Genomic DNA, 6,000 nt, shown 5'->3' with positions numbered 1-6,000 from the left:
CTTACGATGGCAACTACCACTCTATAACAGCAACAAAGTATTGAAATATACAGCTTGTTGTAAATTAGTAAAGTTTCCTCAATACACCGGCTGTTCGTCTGCGCGCGCGCCGGTGCCAGCGGAAATCGGCAGTTACCGCTGTAAAGTAGCGGCTGGTACTTCCGTTATTGGGAAATTAACATTCCTCATTAATTTTTATGGCAAAACGCATTTTAGGCAGTATTTTTTGAATAACCCTTGAGTAATACAGAAGTTTATCTATACTTATAATAAATCTGTAGAGAGGTCAATTCTGTACATGAAATATATTTTCAAAATAACTATCAGGGGGTGATTAGTGATCGATACTGATGCCAAAAATGCAATCAGTAAAATTTTTGTCTGTCTGTCTGTCTGTATGTTCCTTATAGAAACAAAAACTACTCGACGGATTTTAACGAAACTTGGTACAATTATTCTTCATACTCCTGGGCAGGTTATAGGATACATAGGAGTTCCCACGGGAACGGGAATTACCGGGAAAATCCTTTTGTATGAAAAATCTAAACCGCTTAAGTTAGACGCTTGAAATTTGTCATGCAGGTACCTTAGTAAACTTAAAGCTTAGTTACAACAGGATATTGCAAAATTCCCACGGGAACGGGAGTTAGCGGGAAAAAACATTTGTATGAAAAATCTAAACCGCTTAAGTTAGACGCTTGAAATTTGGCATGCAGGTACCTTAGTAAACTTAAAGCTTAGTTACAACAGGATATTGCAAAATTCTCACGGGAACGGGAGTTAGCGGGAAAAAACATTTGTATGTAAAAATCTAAACCGCGTAAGATAGACTCTTGAAATTTGGCATGCAGGTATCTTAGTAAACTTAAAGCTTAGTTACAACAGGATATTACAAAATTCCCACGGGAACGGAAGTTAGCGGGAAAAACATTTGTATGAAAAAATCTAAACCGCGTAAGATAGACTCTTGAAATTTGGCATGCAGGTACCTTAGTAAACCTAAAGCTTAGTTACAACAGGATATTGCAAAATTCCCACGGGAACGGGAGATAGCGGGAAAAAAAATTGTATGAAAAAATCTGAACCGCGTAAGATAGATGAAGGGGGGGTAAAACGAGATCCACGCGTACGAAGTCGCGGGCGGCCGCTAGTAAATAAATAAATAAATAAATCTTTGGACAATTTCACACAGCGCCAGCTAGCCCCAAAGTAAGCAACTTAATGCTTGTGTTATGGGTGCTAGCTTAACGGATATACTACTTATATACTTTTTTTTAAATACATACATATTATACATAGTAACACCCAGACCCGTCACAGAAATTAAAATTCATCATTTCAATTTCTGGCCGGGAATCGAACCCGGGACCTTTCGACATAGTAGTCCGTACTGAACCACTACACCAAACGGCCGACAATTAAGTTTAAGAAGTACCTATGTTAAATTTCATGAATGGTAGGTGTAACGCAAGTTCCTTGGTTTTTTCCATTACATGGTTTAATTTCTATCTTTATTTGAAAAAAACAATAAATAAGTACGAGTATTTTTGCGTTACACTTACCTACTTCATTTTCCCTTTATTGATATCATAATTAGTATACTAGCATATAATAAAAGTAAAACAAAGAAGCGTCAACAAGTTTTTCTTTGCTTATCTCTTTAAGTAGGTATGCCTTGATCTATCCAAGACAATCTGAAACTTTAATTTAACACCATATTGTTCATGCTACCGTCACAATTCAAAATTGCATTACAAAAATGGCAGAAACGAATACATTATTAGATGCGGACAAAAACGCAATCTGGTTACTAGCTGCATTAGTGAGTCTATTGTAGCAATAAGGCACGTGTGTAGGGCGACCATGTTTAACTCATTTTCCGGGAAACTCATGAAAATTATTTGAACAAGAATTACTGTAATTTTTAATAGGGTATTAAGTGGGGTGTTAAGTGGAATGATGAGATATTTCTGGAGCTGACAGAGGATACTATGCGATCATTTTAGGTCATATACCTTCTTGCGATTACAACCTGTATTGTTAAGATTGATTTAACACCAAAATTTAAATACAGGGGTTGATGGTCTTACAAAATTTTAAAATTTTTAAATACATTTTCAGTCTAGCCACTTTTCAGGATGAATTGGGTTTTTTATTTTATTTTTCCGTATTGTATTGTATTCCGTAGTGTAAGGCGTTAAAGCTTATACATAACTAGCGGCCCGCCCCGGCTTCGCACGGTTGAAATGGAATTTTCCGACTCTTCTCTTCTCTAATATGCATGTTTTATACTATAAACTCTCATTTTGAATCACTCTATCTATTTAAGAACAACTGCATCAAAATCTGTTGCGTTGCTAAGCATACATAGGGACAAACAGACAGGAAAGCGACATTGTTTTATAATGTAGTGATAGTGATACTAGAGTAGGATTATCGGTAGCTTGGCCACCCTACATCTTGCGATTAGGGCGCTTCTTGTGTCAGCGTTCCCACACAGGTGTCACAGGGTAGGGCGATTTAAATCGCATTACTGTGATAACTCAATCGTAGGACGAAGCACTGAAATATCGCGAAGAGCTCGGAATAAATAGAACTGGCACGAAAAAGATGGATCAATAAAATTCTTCTTCTTCTTGTCGTGTCGACAACAAAGCCAAAAAGAGTGGCGTTGTCAGTATCCTTCATTAAATCCAACCAATCCAACCATTAAATCCAACCAATCCAACCAAACCAAATAATGCTGAAATTAAAAATTAAAAGTCCGAATTAATTCTAGTGCTTCAATTAAGATGTTCATTAAGTACTAGCAGTTGCAAAAAAGACAATAGTCTGAAGATTTCAGCAATGCCTACGCAATAACCGGTATAAAAAATCATAGGTACTCAGTTAAATTCATTATAGGTAGCAATATCTTGCATAATGATAGACTTACATCCAAAGGCTTTTAAATTAATGGAATCACTCAAAAAGATACGATACTAGCTTTAAGAACGCGGTTCATTGCACTATAATTTAAGTAATGTTTGAACATCCTGTCCTGTCTGTTGTTTTATTTTAGTTTTAGGTATGAATGCAAAGGAACTCAATTTTAGTGGTAGAGATACTAAGTTACGTAGGCGAAGATAGTTGCACTTTAACTGGGTTAATGCCCGAACACTACATTAAAGTTACGGCTCTGTTATCGCCTGTCATTGTCATATCGTGAAATTGATATAGTGACAGAAAGAAACAATATCCTATCGCTGTGAAGATAGAAAAACAAAAACGGAGCTTTTGAGATGTGGGTCTTTGGCCGTATCTAAAAAAACAAAAATGGAACTGGGTTAAGTTACATATAGCGCCAGCACATCACATAAGTGTTTTTTTTTCAAAATGGCACCTTTTTAAATATAATAAAAAATGCCACAGTATTTAAATCATCGTGTCTTCTTCTGTACGGAACAGACGCTAAGACTATGCTAAAAGGCGGTCTCATTTTAGGCAAAATAAATAAATAAATAAATAAATAAATTCTTTATTGAATAACTTATTTGACAGTTTAAACTTTAGTCTAATCTAATGCTACAAAAGGTAAAATTATACATGTGCCTGAACTAGGAAATTTTATCCTGTATCTCAGGCGAAATAAAGGCTTAACGATACTTTATTTAACTATCATTAGCAAAATACATATTATACATAAACAAACCACTTACATACAAATTATGTTTATACTAAAAATTAAAATCTATACACATTAAGCAAAATCTAAGAATTAAAATTAGTTATTATGGTTACATTGTGCTACTTAATATTGCTTACTTAGCGTTTTCTATTACATACGGCGTGCAGGTGTCTGTGTCAACAAAAATAATAATTTACGAGTACAATGATTTCGGTTTTAAGGTTAGTAGAACAGTTCTGTGTTATGGAGTTAATGTATCTTGTTTCTGCAAGTTTTTTAGCAGGGCATTCAGTGTCACCTGTCTTGTGATTGCTGGGCTTTTTGAAGTGTAAGCAGGTCGCACATTTTGATTTGATTTCAAAATGACGAAGTAACATTTTTTCCAGTAATAAATATAACTAGGTATATTTAAATTTCACTACATCATTGACAAGTCTATCATTTCTTAGCTCTTTCTCCGTGCACTCGACATTACTTATGGAAATGGCGTCCATTAGGTCTGATTTAAATGTTAACGCTGCCCTGCCCCGGGGGCAATTTGTCCAATAACGCCTTCTTACGGCCGCTGCCACACTGCAGGCCGACCGATGCGTGAGCGCAAGTGAATCAGTTATAGGGTTTATAGGGATGTTTTTTTAAATATGCTGATTATGTAAATGCCTGGTTGCCTAAAATGGTCATAATGACTATTAAGACCTATTTCAGCATTTCAACTTGTTTCACAGATAAGTAATGTAGAACAACTTAGGTCCAAATTTTGGGAGATATGACGCAAGTCAAAACAGTTTTTTGGAGGAGCTGGTTAAGACCAGCAAAAAAATAAGAAAGAAAAAGTAAGCAAAAAGTAAGAACCAAATTAAATTATTTTTTAATTATTTGTAATTGGAACTAGTGTCAAAAATTCGAATGAAAAACAAAAGAGAAAAAGATCAGAACAAAAGAGAGAAAGATCTATTATTCAAAACGTCAAAGTACTGCAGAACTGATGATGATGGCTGGTCAAGTAGTAGTAGGTACTGCCCCCCTAGACAAAACGCACTTTTTGATCGAATCTAAAACCGAATCCGTCAAAACCTCATACAAAAAAGGGGCTTTTCAACCACTTTTCGACTGGTTTGCGATTATAATTTGCACTTTGTCTAGACCCACTGATTCTACTAGTACGCCAAAGTGTCAAACAGAGTGATTACTTCTGTAATTACTTGTACACGCGATTATACAAATGCGTCTACGTCAATTTGACGGCTATGGCCACACTGTAAGTGCCTAGCATACAATTTTAATGTTACAAAATTTAATTAATGGTTGAAAAACATAATTTTGGGTACACACATATAGCAACATGACTAATTTTCTAGAATATTTCAAAAATAACTATTTTCAATAGATATTTTTTTTTATAAACTTAAGCCTCTTACTTAGAGTGTCCTAATTTTATGTTAAGTATTGGTGTCAGTCTTTCTATGATGTTTTGAAGGACAGCTGTAAAAATTCTAATGCAATGAGCATCACCAGAAATATCGTCCATAATATGATTAAATGATGTAAGTAACTCAAATGGAATCGGATCACCGTTTGTGTGGCGCTACCTTTATGAATATGCAGTATTTTAATACGTAAATAGTGACGTGTCGACAGGGGTCGTTAGCGATTCAGTTTTTGCTATTAAAGCCACTTTATGCATTCGTTGTGACTTTAGATGACCATTTTATTAGATTGTTTTGCATTCCGATGATGCAATTAAACTTTGGCCATTGTAGAGTGGCTTCATTCGATAGCCTTTGTAAAAAAGATTTGAGTGAGTTAAATCTACCTAAATAAATAATGGAAGATGCGCGTTAGTGAATTACATATAATATTATGTAAATAAATAATGTAAGATGCGCGTTTGGGAACATTCTGTGTCTGAAGGTAGAGTTGAGCATTGCCGTCCCCAATGGAAATAATAATAATTAACTTTGATATACACGCTAAACCTATCTAATCATTTATCACTTAAAGCTTACGAATATGCGTCAAATATTCCAATAAAAGTAAATAAATCAAATATCATTCGTGCCCGTTATAATCCTCACCTTTCTCAATACACCAAAAATATACTAGCACATGACCGAGCTGCGTAACCCGTTACGCACAGTAGGGGTCAAAATGACCACCCAGCAGCTTCGAAACGTTTCACTCCCATAAACTCGAAAACAATATGGCCCTACTTCATTCAACCAGTATTCTAGTTCTGCCTTTTATTTTATTCTTTACGAGACACTCGTACCGCTCAAGGGCTTAATTAACGTTGACTTTTGTTTCGAATCCAATACCATACTTTATCCGACTGC

This window comes from Ostrinia furnacalis, unplaced genomic scaffold (assembly GCF_004193835.3).
Source record: "Ostrinia furnacalis isolate ACB-3 unplaced genomic scaffold, ASM419383v2 OfSCF4239, whole genome shotgun sequence".
Lineage (NCBI taxonomy): Eukaryota > Metazoa > Arthropoda > Insecta > Lepidoptera > Crambidae > Ostrinia > Ostrinia furnacalis.
The sequence above is the reverse complement of the archived record's forward strand: the minus strand, read 5'-3'. Positions refer to the sequence as shown.